Source organism: Crocodylus porosus, unplaced genomic scaffold (genome assembly GCF_001723895.1).
Source record: "Crocodylus porosus isolate Cpor-Errol unplaced genomic scaffold, CroPor_comp1, whole genome shotgun sequence".
Lineage (NCBI taxonomy): Eukaryota > Metazoa > Chordata > Crocodylia > Crocodylidae > Crocodylus > Crocodylus porosus.
In genome coordinates, this window is record NW_017728943.1 from 33,107,417 (window position 1) to 33,132,612 (window position 25,196).

General features: G+C 43.8%; 1 protein-coding gene across 1 annotated transcript in view; it reads left to right on the forward strand.

Annotated features, from left to right (window-relative positions):
* Window positions 1-25,196, forward strand: part of MACROD2 (MACRO domain containing 2) — a 1,470,564-nt gene that overhangs the window by 685,898 nt on the left and 759,470 nt on the right. The gene's annotated exons all lie outside the window — the stretch shown is intronic.

Consider the following 25,196-nt stretch of genomic DNA (forward strand, 5'->3'; position numbering starts at 1 on the left):
CCCTCCCCTGCCCCCTACTTACCAGCATGGAGTCCGGGTCCAGCTCTGCTGCAGCCAGTGGGGAGCGCCAAAGCTCTCTGAATCTTTTCCAAATCACATCTCACCTTTTAATTAGGCTCCTGGTTCAATTCAGATTCGGAGATTTGGCCACTGAATTGGGCCAAATCTTCTGAATCAAATCAGCATCCGAAGCTTTGCACAGCCCTAATGCAAAGGTGGGCAATTCAGAGAGGAGCTAAAGTGGTCAGCTTGGGATTTCTGGGCTAGACTTTGGGAAGAAATTGCAAAGCTGAATGGGCATTACTGAAGCTAATACATAACTATGCTGTGATCATAGTGATGGTGAAAGGTCCTAACAGTTATAAGACTGTGGTAGTTCAGTAAATGTGAAAAAGAATATTAGTAAAAACTGGAAGGCTCAGCTCCATGGCTACTTTCCCCTTGCACATCCTCCTTTCCTTTTCTTTGATACTTCTGTTAGAAACAACTTTAGTCTCTTTTCATAAGGTTATGTTATTCTAGGTGTTGGTGCTTACTTAAGTTGTTTGGCCATGCACACTTCCATTTAATTGGAGGCCAGGACTTGTTCCCGTTCCACAAACCTGTCAAAGAAATATTATTGGACCACCATGTCAAGGAGCAGACCATCCTACAGATTTGTAGTTGCCAAAAATGGATCTTTAGAAGCTCTCCTCTATGCAATTTCAGCTGTCTTTATGTATATAAAGTAGTGGGTTCTTTTCTCTCTCTCTCTTTCTCTCTCTCACACACACATTTTATTTGCATTAATATAGAAATAACTATAAATGGGCACCAGATGCTGCTTTTATATAAATCCTTTTTTGACTGGTCAATAACCATCAGAGGGCATAAGTAAGACGTTAAGAAACAGCTGGCATCAATTTAGAGGAATGATGCCCCATGCTGCCTTGCCTTGACCATTCTGAAAGTAGGGATTATCAACCCCTGTAATTATATTAATGACATTTTTTTTGTAACATTACAAACACTGATTGTATTCGAAAAATCTATTCATGCTATGCTGTAATAGTGGATAACAATGCAATACAAAATCTCACTCCTTGCACACTAACCAAATCAAATTTGACAAGAAAAATGGTCTGTGTGTGTGCATGCATGCCTGCACATGTGTATGAGGCAACCAAGTAATGCTTCCACTTTACATATCACACTTGTGTTTCACCAGAAGCATCCTGCACTTGATAACTCCCTTTCTTTCCCAGATTCACTTCTTACTGGGTGTGTCTACACATCGCCCTACAGCGACATAGCAGCATTCTATGTCACTGTATGGTATACTATGGAGACGTAACAAACGTGCGTCTGCACGTGATCAGCAGCTACATTGCCATCATGTTGCACTTCCTGGGTACAGCATGCTGTTACGGTGATGTAGCGGCAACATTTAACTGTGTACCATGCTCACAGTGCAGTAACCACCCAAAAGGAAGTAGTAAAGCATGGCAATGTGTAGACATGCCCAGTTATGACAATAATTGGCTTGTGACAAAATTTGTTGAAACCGCAAACCTACAGAAAGCATTTTTCTTCAGAGAAATTATAATCCATAATATTCCATGTGTTCTCTCAGACATCATGAATGAATTGGGGGGTGAGGGGGGTGAATACAAGTTTACACTGAATCTATGGGTGTAACCCATTTCCCCAAAGCTTGGGGCTGCTCATATCTCAGTCCAGCACATCATGTTTATGCCCTTTCTTAGCATGAAAGTGCCAAATTGCAAAAAAAGTCTGTTAAGAGTAAATTTTGTAATTCTAAGAAATAGAAATGAAACATCACTTCCACTGTATTCAAGGGTGTCAAAAGAATTTTCAAGCATAGCTTTAGAGAAAAATAGATTTCATAGACATATAGTAAAACATGACATTGTGAGGATGTTGTCCTGAAGGCTAAGCACAGAGGTTCAAAAAACCCAAGGCAAAATCAATTCAATCTTTGCAGCTTTTTTTTCTAAACTGTGTCGATTGAACAAGTAACAAACTGAAGTGACATTCAGTGTTTGTGTAGCCAAGACTGGCAGAAACCTGCACTGGCCCAGGCCAGAAGCCTGAGGATGCTCACATGTACCACTCTTCATGGCCAGGCTGCCTAAGGCTGCAGAACCCAGCTCAGTAGCAGCCCACGCCTGATTGGCAGCTGGGATCTGTGGGGTGTGAAGAGGAAAACCCACTGGGGGTCTTCACCCCCCCCAGTTCCAAGCTGGGGTGGGATCAATACAACCTCACCCCTTCCCCAAACATCAGCCTCTGAAAGGTGGGGTGGGAAAGTGACTTACTGCCTACACTGGACCTTCCAGCTCAGGTCTGTTGTGTTGTGAGGAAGCATCCACTGGGGGCTTTTTACCCCCCCCACCCAACTTGAGCTGGGCTTGGATGACCCCAGCCCTGTCCCTTCCCCATCCCTCTTCTCCAAGAGGGGTGGGAGAGAGGGGATGGGAACTCCTCCTTCAGTATCCCCCCAGCCAATGCCTGCCTGGCACAGAAGGGAAAGCACCCACTGTGGGGCTTTTCAACCACCCCACCTCAAACCTGGCTTGGATTGCCCCAGCTCTGCCCCGTCCCCAGCCATTGCCTCCAAGAGGGTGGGAAAGCATCACCCTCCCACCTCCACATGAGCCCTCCCCATCTGGGGTCTGCCTGGTATGGAGGGAAAGCACCCACCTGTAAGCTTTTATTTCCCTGTAGCTCAGAGCCAGGTTGGGATTGCCCCAGCCCAGCTCATTCCCCAGTTGCCACAGCCGAAGAGGGGGTGGGGCTCGGGTGATTCTAGCCTGGCACTGACCTGTGGGGATATGAAAAGGCCCCAGATGCTCTCCTCATGTGCCAGGCAGACCCCAACTGGGTGGGGGCCAGTGCTGGGCCAGTGGGGTACAGTTGCATCTTCCACCACTCTGCCCCTACGAAGGAGGAGAAAAGTCCCTGTGGTGGGGGCTTAGAGGTGACAGCTGAGGAGGGGGTGGGGTGGGGGTGGTCTCAGCCAGGTTCAAGCTGCCGTAGTGGGTGCTTTCCTCTCTGTATTGAGCAGATGGCTGCTAGGGGGACTACTGCGGGTGGGGGGTCCCCACCCCCACCTCTCCCCAGTCCCTCTCAGAGTCAGAGGACTGGGGAAGGAGTGAGGCTGGGGTGATCCCAGCCTGGCTCACACTGTGGGGATGCAAAAAGCCCCCAGTGGGTGATTTTCCTTCCCACACTGGGCAGCTCAGCGGGGACCTCAGCTGGGGAGTATGTTCCCACCATGCCGCCCCCCCACCTTGAAAGTAGTGGCTGAGGAGGGGGCACATCTTAGCCAATCCCAGCCTGGTTGGAGCTGCACAGGGCCAGTTGAAAAATTCCCAGGTGGGGGCTTTCCTCTCCCCTTTCCACAGATTCCAGCTGGGGGAACGTGTGTCAGGTGGGAACAGGGAGGGGTATGTTTCCCCCCTCTAGGAAGTGGAGACCGGGGAGGGGGTGCAGCTGAGGTGTTCCCTGCCTGGCTCACTTGTCTGCATGGGGGACAGCAAAGCCCCCACCACAAGTACCTTTCCTTTCCTTCATAGTTTCATAGATTTATAGTGCTTAGGGTCAGAAGGGACCTAAACAGATCATCAGGTCCGACCCCCTGCCCCAGGCAGGAACGAGTGCTGGGGTCATAACACCCTAACCAAATATCTATCCAGCCTCCTCTTGAAGACCCCCAACATAGGAGAGAGCACCACCTCCCTTGGGAGCCCATTCCAGAGCATGGCAGCCCTAACCGTAAAGTAACGTCTCCTGATATCCAGCCTGAATCTTCTCTCTAACAATTTGTGGCCATTATTTATGGTAACCCCTGGTGGTGCCTGGGGGAACACAGCCTCACCCAATTTCTGCTGGTCCCCCCGGTGAGTTTGTAAATGGCTACCAGATCCTCTCTCACCCTTCTTGTGGAAGCTGAATAGATTCAGGCCCTTTAGCCTTTTTCATAGGGCCTGACCCGCTGTCCCTTGACCATGTGAGTGGCTCTCCTCTGGACCCTCTCAATGCTAGCCACATCCCTCTTGAAGTGCAGCACCCAGTACTCCAACTGTGGTCTGACCAATGCTGCATAGAGGGGGAGGATCACCTCCCTGGACCTGCTTGTGATGCATCTGTAGATGCATGACAAGGTGCAGTTAGCCTTACTGACTGCTTCCTTGCACTGGCGGCTCATGTCCATCCTGGAGTCAACAATGACTCAAAGATCCCTTTCAGCCACTGTGTTGAGATGTGTGTTCCCCAGCTTATAGATGTTGCTAGTTCCTTCTCCCTAGATGCAGTACCCTGCACTTGCCTGTGTTGTATTCCATCCTGTTCTCATCAGCCCACCTCTGTAACCTGTCTAGATCTAGCTGGATTCTGTCCCTCTCCTCCAGCTTGCCCACCTCACACCACATCTTGGTGTCATCAGTGAATTTGGACAGCGTGCTTTCCACACCCACATCCAGATCCCTGATAAAGATGTTGAACAGTACAGACTCCAGGACAGTCCTGGGGGGACTCCCCTGCCCACATTCATCCACGTCAAAAATGACCCATCTGGGTGTGGCCATCTAGCCAATTTGCCACCCATCTGACTATGTAGGCATCAGTGCCACAGTCACCTATTGTTTTTAAGAGAACATGGTAAGAAACAGTGTCAAAGGCCTTCTTGAAGTCCAGGAAGACGACATCCACCTCAATGCCCTTGTCCAGGGACTTTGTGACCTGATCATAAAAGGAAACCAGGTTAGTCGGGCAGGATCTGCCCTCAGTGAGCCCATATTGGTTGCCCCTGAGCCCTTGCAGATGTGTTCCTTGATAATTTTCTCAAAGGTCTTCCCAAGGACTGAGATAAGACTGACTGGCCTATACTTGCTGGGGTCCTCCTTTCTCCCCTTCTTGTAAATGGGGACTACATTGGCCCTTTTCCAATCCAGAGCCTGACAAGCACTCATAAAGCCATACCAGGGGCCCTGCTATGATTCCCACCAAGTCCCTCAGCACCCTCAGGTGAAGAGCATCTGGACCTGCTGATTTAAATATGTCCATCCCCTCCAAAAGTTCCCTAACTAGGTTGTCCTAGTCCTAGGCATGGTGGTGCCTCCCCTGGGTCCATCTGTAATCCTAGTGGGGGAAATGTCCTGGTCCCTGTTCAGGAACGTGGAGGCAAATAATTTGTTAAAGAGGTCAGCTTTTTCATTTGCTGCAATCACCAGATTGTCAAGCCTGTCCTGTAGGGGCCCAACATTACCCAGTGCCTTCTTCTTACTTCCTTTATATTTGAAAAAGGACTTTTTGTTATCCCTAATTCTGGTCACTAGCCCTAGCTCCATCTCTGCCTTTGCCTTCCTAACAACCTCCCTGAAGTGCAACGGAAGTGTAACTCTCCTTGGTGATAGCACCTTGCTTCCACTGTTTGTATGCCTCCTTTTTTGCTCTCAGGTATTCCTGGATGCTGTTGCCAAGCCATGGGGGCTTTTTAGCACTCCTTCCCACCTTGGTACGCATTGGGACTGACTCCCTTTGAGCCCAGAGGATTGTCTCCTTTAGGAACAACCACCCGTCTTGGACTCCCATCTCAGTGCAGTTCTGAGACCCCAATGCCTCTCCTACTAATCTTCCTAACTTATTGAAGTTGGCCTTCTGAAGTCAAGGACTTTTGCCTTACTGGTTGCTTTCACCACCCTGCACTGGATAGTAAATTCCAGCAGGTGATGATCACTGTCACCCAGGTGGTCAAGTACCCGCAGACCCCTCACCAGGTCATCGCCTGTGGCAAGGACCAAATCCAGCAAGGCATTTCCCCTGGTGGGACTATGCATCTCCTGGGTTGGTTGGAGGTCCTTGTATCCCAGCTAGGAACCTATGTGAGTGGTCAGACCTGGCGGACTGCTCCTTCGAGCAGATGTCTGGGTAGTTTAGATCACCCTTGACAACCACATCTCTTGACTTTACAGCTTCTGTGAGCTGACCTGAGAATTCCAGGTCCAAACTGTCCCCCTGGTTAGGCGGTCTGTAGTACATGCCCACTATCAAGTCTCTTTCCCCACGACCCCCTTGCACTCTTAGCCAGAGCACCTCAGTTTGCCCCTTCTCTGACCGCGTCCTAATCATTGAGGACATTTATTGCTCTTTGACGTAGAGTGCTATACCCCCACCTTTTTTCCCTGCTCTGTCTTGCCTGTATAGCCTGTTGCCCTCGATGTCCACTGCCCAGTTGTGGGTAGAATCCCACCAGGTCTCCGTGAGCCCCACTAGGTCTGGGTTTTTGCTAGCTAGCAGGAGGGCGAGTTCCTCCTGCTTATTCCTCATGCTTTGAGCATTTGTGTAGAGGCATTTGAGGCCTCCTGTAGGTGCATGTGCTGCCCCCTTGTTCCTAAGCCTGCACCGGCCCCTGTCACTTACCTGGGTACTACCTGCATGCATCACCTGGCTTGATGGCGAAGTGTCTTCATGTTCCTCTGCATCCCTGTCCCCCAGTGAATCTAGTTTAAAGCTCACCATATGAGATCAGCCAGCCTGGAAGAAAAAACACGCTTACCTTTTGGGGAGAGATGAACCCTGTCCCACCCAAGCATGTCCTTTGTGTGGAAATGTAGGTCATGGTTTAAGAACCCAAGGCATACCCGGTAACATTAGCTCCAAAGTCACTGATTGACCTCACCGATGCATGACTTGTGTTGCTGTCCACATCTGCTCATTGTAAGAATAGAAGAGAAGCCACCCGCACCCCTTTCTCCTTGAGCTTGGCCTTTAGAGCCTTGTAGTCTCTCATGACATGGTCCGGGCTGCCCCTGGCTGTGTCATTTGTTCCCACATGGATGAGGACCATGAGGTATTGATCAGAGGGTTGGATGAGGTCCAGGATCATCTCTGTGACAACCTGAATCCAAGCTCCAGGCAGGAAACAAACCTCACATGCCATGGGATCAGGGCGACAGATGGGCCCCTCCATTCCTCTCAGGATGGAATCACTGATGACAAGGACACTTCCTCTTAGTGTTCTGGCATTGCTTAGTTTGTGCCATGCATGGAGTAGCATTAGCTCCTCTGGAGGCATCCTCTCCTACCTCCTCCTCCATGGCTGCCAGGGCCTCATACCTGTTCCTCATCTGTACCTGAGGAGCTGACACTGTAGTAGCATGAGTAACCCTGGCTCTGAAGGTGACTGTCTGCCATACCACTGCAGCGGGTCTCTCCTAGGGGGATTCTCCACTAGGTTCCTGACCCTGCAGAGAACAGAAGTACCTGTCAATTTTGTCCTCAGCAACCCTGATCCCCTGCACCCTGCTGACCTTGGCTTGGAGCTCCCTCACCTGATCCTCCAAGCCCAAAGGTAGACACAAAAGGGACAGGGGAGGGGATTCCAACTCCCATCTCCTGTCCCCAGCCACAGAGTCCCCGCCAGGCAGCCCCAACAGACAGCAGGGCAGGGTGCCACTGCTCCTCCCCATGGGCCCCATCTGGGTGGAGGCCTCAGAGGAGGCCCAGGTAAATGGTGCCACTGGGGCAGGGTCCCTCCTTGTTGTACAGCCTGGGGCTAGGGGTGCCTGGGTGTCCATTCCTCTTTCCCCACCCCCATCCTACTGGGCTGACAGGTGCAGGCAGGATATAGGCTGGGGAATTGAGGCTTTAGTGCCTTGGCTTTCTGACAGCTGGGAGCTCTTCTGGGAGTGCTCTGCTGGAGCAGATAGCACAGCCCAGGGCTGCAAAGCATCCTTGGATCCTGGGGGACTGTGAGTTAACTTGAATCAGGAAGGGATCTGGGACAGCAGTTCCATAAACCAGTTTAACCTAAATCAGTTAAATCTGATACTACATTCAGTCCTTAAACTGGTTTTGCCCATTTTGAAAGCAGTTTGTGTACTGAACTTTTGTTCTGTTACCAGTTTAAACCAGTTTCCAATCACTTAAATCTGTTTATGTGTAACTTCTTTCTCTAGCCAACAAAACATGGTTCATACATTTATAATAGAACATCTTTGGTTTATGATTACTAGTGCACACTATTTTTTTTAGTTGTATATCGTCCTTTCTTTTATAAAATCGATACAAGTAGCTGGGGAAGTAGAGAAAAAAAAAAAGAAAACAATATATAAATGCATAAAGCATAAGCTTGTATGTTAATGTTCCTTTGTTCTAATGTCAGTAATATTGAACAATTGTTGTATGTTTTATTTTGGTTTAATTCTGAATTTTTCTTGGAAAAAATTAACATGGAAAAGAAAAACTATATAGCCAATAAAAAAAACTCACTCTTGATTGCACAGTGAGGCTATCCTGCTGTAATGAAAGCAGTGGGAAATTTGCCATCACCATACTGGGAACAGAAATTAGGCCAAAAGAAAACTTCTGAATAGCTTAAATGGAGTTTTGTAACTTCCTCCTCACAGATGCATGTTTCAGATTTGGGAGAACAGAGGACACCTTCACTTGGGGTGCAGTGTTCGAACCCAAGTTTGTGCTGAGGTCTGGTACCACAAAATGCATGAAGTCCACCCCTGCACTTGAACACATGTACATATGGAGACTTAAAAAATAGTGCTCTGTATTGTGGTATGAACACAAGAATAGTCTGTGTGCAAGGCACAACAAGAAATTCTTGAACAATTATTTTTTTGGTTATTTTAATCTGTTTAATCATAAATACATTAGAAAGGTTTTATCCAAAGAGGTTTGTTATGCGATAGGGATCTAATATTTGTAGAATTATTTGAAGGTCTTTTTTATTAGTAAAACAACTCTGCAGTCATATCATTGATGTAAATCAGACAAGGCAAAGATTTGTCCCATTTGTGTGATGTGGTCTTCTAGAATTGAATTACATTTCATTCACTTCTAAGCACAGCACTCATTTGGGAGTAAATTAATTAGAGCTGAGTTGATAACTGTCTGCTACTGTTCTGCAGTCATGACACTATAGGGCATCGGGGATGGCATGCAAAACACACTGATGCATCAAAAAATAAAACGTTTCTACTTATTGGTTCTAGAGTGTTACATGGTACTGTAAGTGAATGACTAATTCCATGTTCAAGGCACCCAATGATAGAACATTCTTGAATTGATTCCAAGCACAGATGCATTTACCATGAGCCAGGGAAGTAGCCTCTGTATTTTGCCCCACATGCTGTACTGCATGTCATACTTTGTGGGATCTAGATTAGGAAGAAAATGTGAATCTAGAGCATATGGAGCATGATAAAATGCCTCTGAATAGGGACGCCCCTAGTGATCACTATTCATGGAGAGGGCATATTCGGAGGCAACTCAGTGGGAGTGTGATATGGATCATCTCAGTCTCTGTGCACATGCTATATGCTGGCTGGCTTCCCTATGCTTCTGTGAGGGGAAATAAAAAATTCATGTAGCAGAGAAAAGGACATTAAGAATCTCAGTCAGTGATTTAACTGTTGAACCTTCACTTAAGACAACAGAGAACTCCATACGAGTCTTCTGTTGGGTTTTTAAAAAGTCCTTGAGTCGGTGTCTACTCATGCTTGAACACAACCGTTTTCCATGCCTGTGGGAGTTGTCCTCTTATCACTTTGTGCACTGAGGTATTTTTTGTCAACATTTTCTTTTTTTCTTCATAATTAACCTTTAATTGTAAAACTTGCCATTAAAATAATAAAATCTTCAAGGCATGCGGTGCACACAAATGTATTTTGTAAGTGTTCTCTGTATTATTGACTGAAAGAGGTGGGTGGAAAAATTGAGTGCTGGGTGTGTTTAAACTTAAAAATGCTTTCTTTAGAAGTGGATATTAAGGGAAATATAACCGGAGCTTAATCATAAGCTTTTCACTTTCCTGACAGTAGTGACATTTACTTGTTTCTGTACAAATAAGATGTATCATACCTAATGAGCTATTTTGATAGCTTATAGTGTTAATACAATATTAGGTCCCATATATTTTGACCCGAGATCATTGAATTAGGTTTTCAGATTTTTTCAGTTAAATAGGTAATGTTTTGCAAAGACGCATCTAGTATATTTTACAATCTAAAAGTTGCTCTGCTCCGTAGGTTTCCGCAGATTGGTAACAACCTACTCGTGAGTCATTCGTGACTGCTTATGGAAGCTGAAGCAGATTTGTCATGCAGTGGACATTTGCTGGCACCCAGCACTGGAAGATGAATATTTAGTAACACTTTTCTTTTCACTCTGAAGTGCTTTACCTGTGGGTCTTGCTGTGAGTGAAATGGACTAGTATTATGTGATCCCCGTCTGTTTTATTCACAGCAGGCTCTGTAGGTGAAGGGTTTCACTACAATAATTCCACACTTCTAACTACCTCTTGGTCTGAAAAAACTGAAATAGGGCGAGAAAAGGAAAGAGAGAGAGGGAGAGAAAGGTGGAAAGGGAGAAAAAAATTGAACACTGGGGGTAGAGAATGGAGGTATGCAAAATAGACAAAACAAAAAGTGAAACACAGGGACCGGGAGAGAACAAGATATGAAAGTTAACGGAGCATGAAAACAGCTTATCGCTGAAAGCTGGGCAGTAGGTTTCCAAAGGTTTTGAATTTGCACAGTGTGGTTTCTCATAGGTTCGGAGCTATATTTTGGTTCTAGAGAGGACTTGGAGCAGAGAGTTTAATAACTCCTAGTTACATTAGTAGAATTCCAGGAGCCTCTCTGGTCTTCTCTGGGGAGTAATACTAGGAATTGTGTACAGCTTACTGTCTAAATCATGTGGCAAATTTAGAGCTGTGTCCTGCTAATTTCGGGGTCTTAAAAATATCTTGCTCTATGCTTCTTTTTTTAACTGTATTTTTCTAGCCCCTCATGTCGCATGCTGGCCTTCAGATGTGACCTTTTCATTGTATTTGACAGTGTATCAGAAAATGATGGGAACAAATGCTGTTAGGGAGTTGATGTGGAAGATGAAGAACGTTCTTTGAAGAAAAAACATCTTTGGCCCCGATCCTCCTCTTCCTACTGTAGTACAGTCTCTGTTTTTTACTGGGTATAACCAGTCTGTGGGAGGTTTTAACTGCAGGAAGCCACAAGGAAAGCCAAGCGGGCATATGGGGAATAGAAGAAACCATAACACTGAATTGGTGATGGTGTGTTCGTAGAGGAGTTAATGGGAAAGGATCTTAGAGCTGTGTCTAGACTTTGGTAGTGCCGTCTTCACTATAAAGATATTTTAACAAAAGTGATTCCATGATATCCCTTGCTACAACCTGACTAAGGCAAGGTACAGACATTCATTTTTTATCTGAAGAATCTCTGTTCTCCTGGTAGAAACCAAAAGTGTACAGACAGTTAGGCTTTTTCTCCCAGAGCAAAAATGGCCATTCCAGGAGAAAAATAACCTGGGAACCAAGGTTTAACCTTGAAAAACCTTGGAAAACCAGGTTATTTTTCCAAGGTTATGGTAATCTTGGAAAAATAACCTGGCAACCAAGGTTAAATGGCTCATAAGGAATTTCTCCTGGGACACTTAGAGTGCCTATACATGTGCTCCAACTTGTTCTAACACTCTAGCATACCTCGCCAGCACAAGTATTCAGTGTCCTGAACTTCCAAGTGATGGTGGGGACACTGCATTTAAAACTCATTGAACAAGTTTTAGTTAAAGCACCCCTGAAAGTTATTTTGAAATGCTGCAGGGGCATTTCAAATGAGCAGCTATCTAGGAGCCACTGTAATTAAAACATCCCTTTCACCCCCACCTTGGAGCATGTGTATAGACACCCTTAATGTCTGCCCAATTTTTCCCAGCTTAACTCCTCCTGGGGACCAAGAGTAGTGGAACTGAGGGAAAAGTTCACTGCCATTTCTGCCATACTCCCAAGGAGCAGCCTTCCAGTGCCCCTTGGCCTGCATTTACCCTGGTCTTCAAGGCATGGGGGGAAAACTGCTCCCTCCCTTCCTGTAGACTGTAAGGTCATAGGAGCAGCAGCCACCACTCCCCACCTTTTTCCCAAACTGAAGTAGGAGGCTTTGCCAGCTCCTGCCAGCTCCCCCTTGCTGCCCTGCCACTCAGCTGAGCCAGTGGGCCAGTAACTTGAAAACCAGTGGCTGGGAGTGAGGAGCTAGAATGGGGAAAGCCTCTGAACACCTGGTCCCCATTCCTGCTGGCTTAATTGTTGCTCCTGCTGCTTAATTGAGTGACAGGGGAGAGAGGGAAAGCCAGAGCAGCTGGGTGCGCAGATGTTTTGCCCAGTTAAGCTCATGGTCCCTCTGCCTTCCCCTTGCCACTTGTGCTACCCAGCTGACTGGCAAGATAGGGGTGCATTCTTCCAGGGAGGAGCCCTCCCTGGCTCCAATTGGCAGCCTACTCCCTTCCCAAGCAGGAGAGTGGACAGGCTGTCAATTAATGGAGTCCCCTAAAGGCAGTGGTGGGGCATGGAAGCAGCCTTCTAGTACCCCTTGGCTGGTACCCCCCAGTCTTCTAGTACCTCATGGGCTAGAGGAACATCTGTATAGTCCCCTCCCCAGGTTATTTTTCTATTGGAAGAAATTTCTGCCAGTAGAAATAAATGTCTCTACAGAGCCCAAAAAAGTCTTAGTCTTCCTTCTAAAGTTGAGAGTGCATTCAAAAATAATTTTGCAGCTGGCTGGCTCTGTATGGGGATTGTTGACAGTAGTTTGACAGGAATAAAGTTTTAATGCTTCTGGGCTGAAATTAGCTAAAGCTTCCTCTTTTCATATAATAGCTATTGTGGTATGATATTCAAGCAAACACATACAGTATGTACCAATTATTTGTCTAGTGAGCAGTGTGCTCATTTATCCTATAGGAACAAATGCATTCTTCAATTACTTTAATAAACTACATTCTTTAAATAAGATGCTCTGTAGATCTCGTATGAATAGTACTCTCTCATATTATTTCAGAAAACGAATAGCATGTGTGTTCTGTCCAGTCATCTATGGGAGGAAATATAGAGTCACTGGCAGTTCTTGTTACACACTTCCATAGATAGCAGCTCTGAGTAAACGTCCAGTCCCTAGCATTACATCTGCTGCATCCTGACTCATGAGGCTATGCATCTATTTGACATGCTTTCAGTGGAGAATTGTTTATTCATGCTTGATCCATGCTGGTTTCACCTTCCAAAGGAAACTAGCATAGGTCAAATGTTGGCAAGATGGATTGAAAAGTGTTTCCAGCTGATGGAAATGCTTTGGGTAAGTGAGTGGGGGAATCTGAAATCCAATCTATTCTCAGTGGAAAAGCAGCAAATAACTGGTCCATGTTTCAGTGCGAGTGAGCTATTCCAGCATCTAAGAAGCTGATGCATGCCAGGGTTTTAAACAGAGACCATGGATCAGTAACTATTTTTGTGTGGCTGACATGAGTACAAAGCTTTTTTTTTTCTTTCCCCTTTTGACACTAGAGAACAAATGGAAGGTTTTTAGTGGCTCACAACATGATGTTGCCTAGTACGAGTGTCTCCAGATTTCTGTTTTGTTCATTTACCACTTTGTTATATGCTTTGTTTTCCTTTTCATCTGGTTTTTCTTTTTCTCCCCCAAATTTGACCATTTTTCCTTTTCTTTTCTTTTCTTTTCTTTATTTCTCTCCATCCTTTTGTTCCTCTTGCTTCTCTCATCTCTCTCTCTATCCTTCTCTTAATCTGTTATTCCCTTTCCAATTCTCATTTTGCATCCTTGTCCATTTTCTGTTTCCTGGTGCCCTCCTCTCCTCATTTCTTTTTAAGGCTTCCAGGCTTTTGGGGGATCTTTTTTTAAATAATGGGGCCAGAGATGCTTTTGTTCATTTTGTCTGTTTTAACTGTCTCTGCAGACACGCATACAGACACTGATGAGCAAAATATAACCGCATGTTTACGCTACCGACCATTGAAATCCTCTTACCCACCCTTGCACTTATTTGAAAATATCTTCCTGCTTTGCCTCTTTTCTTTTCCTCCGCTTTCTTTGTACTCTGTTTCTCACCGGCTGGGAAAGATCCTCTTGTCCAGAACCCAAGGACAAGTCAAAGCAGTTTGCAGGCAGGTAGAAGATTCAAGATTTCTGTTTTCTAGACAGTAGTAGTGGAGGGTGACAATACTAGACCAAATGGTTCTGAATATAGCAACATTGACTTTCTGCCTCATTCCTTTCCCTATTTTTGTGTTTCATTTTTCCCATCATTGTTCTTCCTTTTCTTCCCAGTCACCTTCTGCTAGTCTGCGGACACCACCGATTGATTCGGTGAGGGATCCTCCTGGGTAGGACATAATTTCCTTTTCTTTAACCTGGAATAAAGAACTCAACAGAATTAGCAATTGTGCCTCTTGGGCAAGAACCACTGCTTTTATCCTTGTTTGAGTACAGCTGGAGGCTACAACCTGGGTTTAGGGTTGCAAATTGAAAAAGAGTCCCAAGTGAGAAGCAAGACAATATAATGTAGCTCCTGAACTACTAAGAGAGGTTCTGCGCTCTAAGCACAAAATCAGTAGCTGCATACAACTGCTCAGACCTAAGCATGTGGCTGAGACTAAATTGCTGGGGGCCTTTAATAGCTATGTCTTCCATGCATGTAGCTGGCTACCTCATTGCTCTGCTTTTGGTTTACCTGCTTTGCTTCACGTGCAAGCATTGCCAGGTTAACAAGAGCTTTGTTGTGCTTCTCTGTTTGCACATTATAGGATTTCTGTGTTACCTTCTGGTGTTTGTGCAACCTTGTAGCATGCATTCAACCCACATTCATGCAGTTGTATATGTTTCTGTAGGAATCCTTACTGCCCTCTCTATGATTCTTTTAAAAAATTAGCTTTGAAATATCCTTTTAACATCCAAAGCTATCAGCAAAGATAGATTTGATAGTTGAGTTAGAAACAGTCACAGCCTTGTTCATCTAGCTCAAACAAACTGTCCCAATATCTGTTGACTAGTATGAGTACCTGGAGATTCTAGGTCAACCCATTATTATAGGTCAAGCACAATGACCCTGCCCTATGCTTATTTTCAGGAAGAGACAATAAAGACTTCAACTTTATCTTAATGTGACCATTTTATGATGTATGGAGTATCTTTGTATTCTAGCTTGTCTCTAGTAAAGATAATGAATGACCACTTAGTTAATGTTTGATGACAGTTGCAATACACATTCCCCTAAAGTTAAGTATCAGTATGTCTTTATATGAGAACTGACCTTCAGGGACAGTAAACATATTGTTTGGCAACCACTTAATTACAGGCTTTATCTTCCAAAAACATTCATGTCACCTGCTGGATAATTAAGATGTCCTTGTAAGTGAAAAAGTTCTTAAGTTATTTTGTTACAAGTAGATTCTGGAGACAGAGGTCATATAATAGTTGCAAGAGCTGTGCACTAATGTTGTTTTGACTAAATTATTCTCCTCTTCAGACTATAAAAATGAAACATGGATTTAACTGATATGCGTAGTCCCATATGTCCCATATCTTCGTGAAGGAGAGCAAGCAAACTTTATTTTGTTTCCCTTCCTTCCTCAGGGCCCATTTCTTTCCTTAGATACTTATGAATGAATTGTCAGTTTTTGATCTTACCTGATGCCCAAGCTCTATAAAGTGAGGTGAATTAGCTTGCCTCAGGTATCTTTGCTTTTACACAAAGCTAATAACCAGTTCACATGTACAATAATATAATTGAAAGAACTCAGTTGAAATACTTTCACACCAACTTGGAAGGTGCACATGTCTACTTTACAAAATATTTTCAAGGAGTTTCACTAATTAAATTAAAAGACTAGGTTAAGATTTTTATGTTCACATTTTGTGTGGAAAACTGCTCTTTCAGCAGAAACAAACCAGAAGCTATCACTATTATCATAACTGGCAGTGTAATTTTCTAGAAAGGAATGAGCATTTTTTTTCTTTACCATATGAGAGGCACTTATATTTTGTGTGTGTGTATACATATATGTATGTGTGTGTGTGTATAAAAATATGGAGCTAACACCCTTTAAGTGCAGTTAAAAGATACGTAGCTGTGAAGAATTGTAGCCAGTGGATGTGCAGAGTATGTATGGGTGAATGACCTTTCCATTTGAACACCTAGGTCCAGATATACAATATGTATATGAAATAATCTGGTAAAATTTAAGCAGCCCCAATAGTAAATGCAGATCTACAACAAAATAAGGGTTAAGTACAGGATTCTTGACTGATAGAAGCATATTACTGAAGTGTAACATAATGACGGTAATGTGTTGGCATGCTGTTTGAGTGCCACTATAAAGGATGCTTTTTAAAAGATGCCCTATTCAAACTTTCACAAACTGCAGGTACCCTGAAATGCTCTTCCTTTTTTCAGAATGAATGTACACCTTCTGTATGCACACTCACATATACTAAACTGCACTGCCATTCCAGGTGGGCAATTGTTAGCGTGCAAGAGGCAATAGGGAACATACGTGTGTATTAGGATAAAATTTTCAAAAATGCTTAAGTGACCAAAGAGCCACAGTCCTGTTAAGTTTCATAGGAACCTAGCCCTTTAATCATGTAGATGGTTTTGAGTTTTGAAATGTTACTCATAGAGCTTAGAGGTTCTTTGGTCAAGAGAAGGAAGGAGAAACTGTGATCTTGATTGCCCCTGTTTCTTGCCTAACTATTACATATCACACTGATGTCATATAGGGGTGAAGCATGAAAATTGCTGTGAAGGTCAAAACCTGTGTCTTCTGTAGGGCTTCTTGGGTTTAGCACCAGTTATGAACTGATGTGCAGTTCACAATCCTATTTTATCTTCTGTAACACAGCAGTCACTAAGTTGATGGAATGCCAATTTGCATTTTTGCAAACTGCTCTAATGTTATAAAGATAATATCTGTCAGTGCTAAATGTAATGTGTGACAGCTTGATACCTTTAACACAGCTATTACAAGTCTGTATCACGTTAGCAGTTGTTGTTATTAGAATAATTGTAAGAGACATTAAGTGTACATTAATACCCACACATGGTTTTTGTAAGATTTTCAGCAGTTTCTAATGAAAAATACCCCTGGTATTTGGCTCTTATTTTTTATGTCTGTTATTTTCTTGGAGGAAAATTGATTTAGTTTCTTTCCCCCTACATTATAAAAGGATTTTAAAGTTCTTTTCTGTCTCCCTCCATTCTCACTTCTTGCTCAGGAAATTTAATAAATTATTTTTAAGATTACTCATTTTTCTTTATGCAGTTTCTTTATCCCTTCTAACCTGATTTTATCTCTCGCCTTTCTAGATAGATAGAGGCATGTATCTATTTTTCGATCTATATGTGTGTGTGTGTGTGTTTACACACACACATACCTTTGTACACATGAATACTCTAACCACCTTTTCTCTTGAAATCAGCTGCTTTAATGCCTATTTCTGTCATTGTCATATACTCTGGAGATCAGAACTCTACCATATTCTAATACTACTTATATGATGATTTTCGTTGCTTTGTGAGTCGGGCTAATAAAATATTGGAAACACTGAATGCTAGATATTTGTTTAGATTTCCTGGGACAACTGCTAATAATATTTTCTTTTTAATTGTTATCTTTCATGGTTGAAAAACGCACTTTTTTCCTGATAACCTCAAGGACTCCCACCTTGTTATTCCTGTTCTGCATTTGACTTTGATCTCCTCTGTAAGCTTTAACCAGTTTTGCTGCTTAATAATTACTTTGATACTACTAAATATTATTTAGGAATTATTCTGCTTCATGCACATCCAAGTAATAGGCACAAAGGTCAATTTTTAAATATGATTACAATTATTTCTGTTGTTATACCAGGACTATATTACACTGTATGGTGTCTTTGTCTTGGCTTAAGGAAAAAGTGCTTTGTTATTGCTTTCCTGAATTCAGTTGCTTTGATGGTACTTTTTGCAGATGGTTCAGATTACTGTCAAAACTTTATTATCAGTGATAATATACTAATGCACTACATTGACATTCAGGTTGGCTGTGTGACTGTTGCAATGTATAATTAGGCTGGTGTAACATGATACATTTTCACTGAACCTGCATAGCCTTAAAATTTAATTTGTTTTAGAGTAAATTCTCCTGCTGTATTGTTATCATTCCCTAAGTGTCTGTTCTGGAGGGGTAGTAGGAATGGATTAAACTGTCTCCCTCTGATGCAGCTACAACATGATTTTTATATTATATCACTGAGAATAATAACCCCATTTTAGAATTAGCAGAAAATGTATCTGTATCTAACCTAAATATGTCAAATAAAAAATATTGTGTATTGCTAGCTTTTAAAAAAGTATGAGAGTATTTGAGATCTGTAGGCATTGGGAATTTTTTACTCTACACAACAGAATAACTATTTGCTGTAATTTTTGTAAAGCTATAAAAATGAAATTTTAATGGATCTTCACCAATAGCTGTCAGTTCCTTCCCTGAATCTGGTAATTGAAGGGTAATTTTTTTTTCTAAGAAGATGGTTTCAATTATCCAAAGCTAGTGGAATGTTTGACTACCCCTCTGCTATCAGTGACCTTGTTTACACTGGGATTTTGAATAAATTCAGATTGCATACATCCAGACGTTATCTGCTTTGGTGACTTTTTTTCATTTGCTTTGGCATAGGATTTATGGGAGAGTGCTACCATCTCTTTGTCAGCTTTGGAAGTGAATCGAACCTTTTAAATATTAGTCATTGCATAGAACTGCTCACCCTTTATCATTGATTGTTCCCCCCCTCCCCACCAAGATGAGTCCTGTTTTTCTTACTTATATGGCTAGATGCAGAGAAGTAAAATAAACTGGATATGAACCTGTCATACCTTTTTGTGTGGGCGTATCATACATTGTAGAAGGTCAGCTGATTATTTGGTTAACATAAAGCATTTCATTAAATCCCATACAAGGCAGAAGTTTAATGACATTTATAAAACACTAGATTGTAGTGAGGATGTTGTGTAGTTAATACCTCCCCTTCCATGTCATCTTAGCCAGTTTAAGCAGCAGAGTGAAGGCTCCACTGCCTGTGTGCAAGAGGGAGTAATGCCATAGCAACAGCTGATCTCCCACTCACGTTATGACCCTCAGACAGCTTGTATACTCTCATGTGGGCTGGGTCATGTATGAGCCTGTTCACAAAGATGGTATAGGAATGGGCATATAAAAGGGCAAAGGAGAATTTCATGAAACATTAGCCAAATGAAATTAGAGACAGAAATACAGCATTCAAAACCAGAAACATTTTGAGCAGTGTGGCCTAAGCATCACATTATATAGTGTATTTTTTACCAGATACAAAGAATGCCCATTTTAGCCTAGAGGTGGCCTAAATAGAAGGAACTATCCATTGGTGGGAATATTGTCATGTCTGCCCTTTTTTAGATAGATATTAAAATATCAATTACATATTCACATACCTGTTATTTTTCCTGCTTACCGTAGTCAGCTGTTTTGTTAAATGTTAACAGATGTTTTTGTTATTTCCCCATTTTAATCCTTCCTAAATAAATTACATTTGAAGGAGAAGGGAATGTCTCTTCACACTGTTTATTTTGGGTCAGACTGCATCTGTATGTTGCTGGAAGCCCTGTTCATGTGATCTCTCTCTCTTTCTCTCACCATTCTCATGACTAGGGACCATGGCTAGAAGTTACATAAAAACAAATTTAAGTGATCAAAACCAGCTGAAAATGGCTGAAACTGGTTTAAGATACTAGTTTCAACCAGGTTTATCAGATTGAACTGATTTGGGTCAAACCAGTTTATGAAACTTCTGTCCCAGACCCCTTCCAGCTTCAAGTTAAATCACAATCTTCTAGCATCCCAGCATGCTTTCCAGCCCTGGGCTGTGCTGTGCTGTTTGTTCCACAGAACAGGGCTGGCCCTGCCCCTCTGCTCCCTAGCTGGAGCAATGAGGGCTGGCTGACAAGGGGGCGGGGCAATCCCAGCTGGGGATGCAGCCCAGTCTGCATAGGGTGACTGCTCCCCTGCTTCCCCCCCCAGCAAACCCTGGCTGGGATCTGGAGCCAAGGACAGGGGTTGAACATCCCTTCCCTCTCTCAAACTTATTGTTGGCTGCAACCGTGGACTACACATCTCAGAGGCACCTGGAAGAAGGAAGAGGAAGTAATGAGTAACCCTGCAGAGTTCTGCTACTGTGATTTTGCACTGCAAATCTCAGAGACCCTGGGAGCAGCAGGAACAGGAAGCAAACACACAGACCAAGTTGCCTACATGCTAGAGCTATGCTGTAGTGACCCCAGCTTCTGGCATGAGCCACTGCAGGCATGTGGCTGCATTTCTTGGATCAAAGGAAAATGTCTGTTAACTTCTGTTTCAATTTAATTTCTGCAGCTTAGGTTAAACTACAAAGACTGAATCGATTCAACCTCAGGCTTTTTTACTATCTGTACTTAGACCATGCCTAGTGACAGACATTACACATAAACTGGTTTAAGTTATCAGAAACTGGATTAAACCTGTGACAACAACAGACATTCAGTGCTCATAAACCAGATTCAAAATGGCTGCAACTGGTTTGAGAGAAACCTGGTTCAAGGTAGTATCAGACTGAACTGATTTGAGTCAAACCAGTTTACGCAGTGTCTGTCCCAGACCCCATCTTGGTTTAACTTAAACCAGAGTCCCCCAGCAGCCCTGGGTGGGAGTCTCAGTTCCACAACAGAGCTAGCCCCTCCCTTCTGCTCCCTTGCTGGAGTTCCAGCAAAGACTTGCAGGCACAGCAGTTTCTCCCTGTCTTTCCCTTCCCCCATCCTTCTCCTTCCCCCACCACCAGCTGCTCAAGCAGGGATCCCTCCCTCCTCTCTCCCACAGCACTGACCATAAGGACCATGTGGTATGCTAGCTAATTCTGAGAGGTGTCTGTGTAAAGCAGAAAGGACAAAGGCAAACAGGACAGTGTCCGCTTAGGGCTTTTTGCAGCTAATCATCAGGTACCTGGTAATGTCCCTCCATTCCTTCCGTGGAAAAAAAGTTGTTTAAGAGGTTTTGCTGATGGTCGGATAAATGTTATGCAACTCCCTGCTGTGTAAGTAAATGCTGTGTAACACCCTGTTGGCTCCATCATTGCATCATTGAGCAGCGGGGGTAGGGGGCTCCCTAATCAGAGCATCCTGCTGGGGCCTGGCCATGCCCCCCTCAGCTCAGCACTGTAGAAGGGAAGGGAGGGCTGCTCTAGCACCCCCCAGCTTTTAGACTGAGCTGCTGCATGTATGTGCCTGTATTTCTTCAGTCCAGAGGGAATGCTTATGTAGTTGCAAACTGGTTCAGCCTAGCCACGTTAAACTAACCCGCAAAGATTGAGTCAGTTCAGGCTCAGCATTTTTGAATGTCTGTTCCTGGCTTGTGTTCACGCATATACACACAAACACTAGTGCATGGGTAGACGCAGTGTGGCCTGAAGTGATTATATATGAGGGAAGGAGCTGGAAGGAATGTTTTTCATGGGAAGCCTAGGAATTGTGGCTGACCCAACTAGCATTCTGTTCCAGGTGAGAAACAGAACTAACAAACATAGCTTTGCTTTTTTCCTTTCTGCCTTCTCTGCATCTGTCTTGAGTGCAAATGCCATACGTTCACAAACCTGACTGACTGGCCCTGATGCATATTTTTTGTGGAGAAGAAAGGCTTCCTTAGTACTTTCCTTCAGATTTATATACCCATTCTGGGCCAGATGGAGTCTGACCCTCTCTGTTTAAAATCCCTCTTACAAAGCCTATTTCAACCAACTTTAACACTGTTCACTACAAAAGAGTCTTGTTTGCAAAACAGACATGTCCTGAGAGGGGCCAGCGGAAAAATGTAGGCACCATATGGCAATGGATTCTTTCAATTTTTCATGCTGCTTGCAATTAGTTCAGTACCTGAAAGTTGCGTTGTTTTTTACAGTCAGGGCTGGGCAGCCCTCCACAGAGCCACTGAGCTGGCATTTCTAGAAGCCCATCAAATGTTTTAAAGTATAAATCAAATGACCAATTTAAATGTATTTTTCATATATTTAAAAAACAAACAAACCCCTAACGTGTTCTGTGTCTTCTGTCTGTCACACTGACTACTAGGTCTTTGGGCAAAGACTGGTTTTACATTCACATCTTGCATAGCTCCCATGCTTATTGTTGGCACGTATCTAAAAATAACTAATTGTGGAAAATAATTAAGTAACTACAGATGCACACACTCTCTATCATGTGGACCTGGGGAAAAAGGGCAGAGAGGAACCAGCCAGAAACTCCAGCTGGTAACAACAGCTGCAGAAGTGGCTGCAGCAGGGACCTCTGGGGCATGTCTACCCCACATTGGATGGGAGAGAGGGGCCGAGGTATGTTTTCACAGCGGTGCTCCCTCTAGCACTGTCAGTGTGGTGCAGACATGCCTTTGGAGATTCAGAGAACTTTCCTTGGTTTTAACTGTCTTTTTCTGTGCTCTTTGCTGTTTCAGGGTTGCTTCAACCCTCTTTTATCACACTAATTTTCTTCCATCTCAGCTTTGCTTCACACCAGTTCCTCTCATCTTTTTCTCTTCTCTCGTCCTGCTTCCCTCCAGTGTCCCATCCACTTTTATACTTTTTTAACTAAACCCATGGACCCCCAAAACTGTAGAACTAGGATGATGTCAGGGACTGTCTCCTTCTCTGTTTATTTACAGTGTGAAAAATCACCTTTATCTAGTTCAGTATAGTAACCAATGGTAAATTATGCTTAAAATAAGAAGTCACTATTTGGAGGGTACTGAAATAGGATTGACTCTAGCTGTATCTATTTAAACACAAACATCATGCATCAAATGTGAACCTGATGCAAGCTATACACATCCAAGAGTCACAGAAGTGTTATAGGTATAAACTGTTTTAATCTGCAACCACAGAAGGCAGAGGGAAGATGGCAGAAGGAGAAATAATCAATGGATTATTGATCTCCATGGCAGAAGGGGAAATAATCAAGTGGACAGTAGAAAAGTTACAGATGAGGATTGTATCCTTTTTTAATACTGTTCATTGGATCATAGAGAAGTAGGCCTGGAGGTGGGATCTCCCAAGGTCATCTAGTCCAACCTCCTGCCTGAGGCAGGATCATCCTTATCTGAACCATTCTGTGCAATCCTTAGTCTAAACTCTTCATAAAACTACTATCAACCCTGACATCACACAAGACATGCTGTTGTTCCTTTTACAACTCAAGCTTTAATCTGTTTATGTACAAATTAATAATTTCACTTTGATTTTTATGAAGGGCCTACATCCTTTCATTGTATTCTACCTCCATCATCTTGTCCTAAACAGATAGTGGCCTGGTGTCTATGGCCCCCTCTACACATTCCACGTTTCATGCAATTACCGGGTTAATTATGTAATTAATTTAGACTGCCTACAGATACAAATTAGCTATCCCACCACAAAAAGGTTCAACCAGCTATAAATTTATCACTGGAAAATGTGTACTAACTTCATAGCTGGTTGCTACCCAGCTTTAATTTGCACATGTAGCAGAGTCAGCTCCTATGGTTGGGAGCCCCATCAGTTGACTGGGCTCCCAGTTCACGGTGCACCATACACAGCTGGACCTGGGAGTCCCACAGCTGAGGGGACTCCCAGGACCAGCAGCCCCTGGCAACTGTAGACTCTGGGTCCTGGCAGCCATGGGGCAGGATACGGCTGCAATCTCCCAGCACCAGAGGTGTATAGGGCACCCTGCGATGCATAGGGTACCCCTGTAGCTGGGAGATCTAGCTGCTGTGATCTACCAGCTGCAGCTATGTGTGGTATACCCTGTGGTTGGGAAATCACAGCAGCTGCAGTCTCCCAGCTCTGAGAGTGCATGGAGTTGTCCTGCAGCTGATAGCATTGTCAGTTGAGAGGGCTTCTAGCTGCGGAAGCTTGCTTCTTACCGATGTTTGGGAAGCCCATATTCAGGCTCCCCTGAACTGGCAATAAGGTGCAGTGAAATCTAATGCATGATCCCACAGTTGCACCTTCTGCTGTGCACATGTAGCATGGCAGGAGATGTAGTTGTGTGCATTATGCAATAAATCCCTCCTGCAAGTGCAGGAGGGGCCCTATATGTCAGTCCATAAATAAGTTAATTGGGAAACATTATCAGTACTATAATAGAACTTAATACAGAAGAACAAAAAATAAATTATTCTAGATAAAGAAATTTTTCTTCAAAATCTGTGCAAGGACGGGTTTGAAGGAATGGAATTCCTTCACAAGCAGGGCAAAGAAACTAGTGATAGGACTATCAAACTTGGAGGCAGTCATGGAAATGAGTGGAGCTAAACTGAGCAAAGAGAGAGATGCATAATTCAGAGGAGAAAATCCCCCGAGCACTTTAGTTATAAAAAAATCTAGGCTAGAAATTGCTTATCCAAGTGTTTGTTTGGTCTAGATGTGTATATAGTAAAATCTCTGTTCTCCGGCATGAGGGGGAAATGTTGGGTGCCAGTTACATAAAAATTCCAGATATCTAAAAATACTGGAGCAGGAGGGGGCTTGCACGTTGCAGAAGCAGCGTGGGGTGGTGGATGGCGGTGGTGCAGAGTGGTTGCACACAGCTTGCATGCAGTGGCAGCAACGCGTGTTGGTGGATGGCAGAGGCGGTGTGGCAGTAGTGGTGTCGTGCCGGTTACTAGAGTATTCCAGCAAGTAGAATGCTAGATAGCAGGGATTTTACTGTATTTCTTATACTATCTAAAGTAAAAATGAACTGGATTTCAAAGCTTTTGTAGTGCCCTTGTGTTAGGCACTTCAGTTATCAGATGGCCTTGAAAATCTAAAGTGTAACCAGAGTGCTTACAAGGTTAAAGCAATGGGGAAAGATATGCTTAAGCATCTGAGTTTCCTGGGCATGGATGGGCCAGCACTCGTCTTGCAAGCCTAGGGAAGCTGAATCATCAGCTCTTATTTCTGTAGAGGTAAAAGAAAGAAGTGCCCCTTTTTTGGGCCTCTCTGGTATAGGACTGATAACTGCTTAGTCCAGTGGAGACTTAAGTGCATGTGGGTCCAGTGTGGTAGGACCCAACCACACCATTTGTCCTGTATCATATGAGCTACTGCTACCATTAATCTCCTTTTGAAAACTTGGTAGATCAGAACAGTGGGATACTCATGAAGATGGTGGCAAGAAACCTTGCACGAAGGAAGCATTGATGTAATCAGCTATCCACTACTAGCAGGAGCTAACATATTTAACGATTTCTTTGCCTCTGTCTTCCTAAGTAGGGACCAGTTCAGCCACCTCCCTGCTGGGCCCCCCTCGGGCCCCGG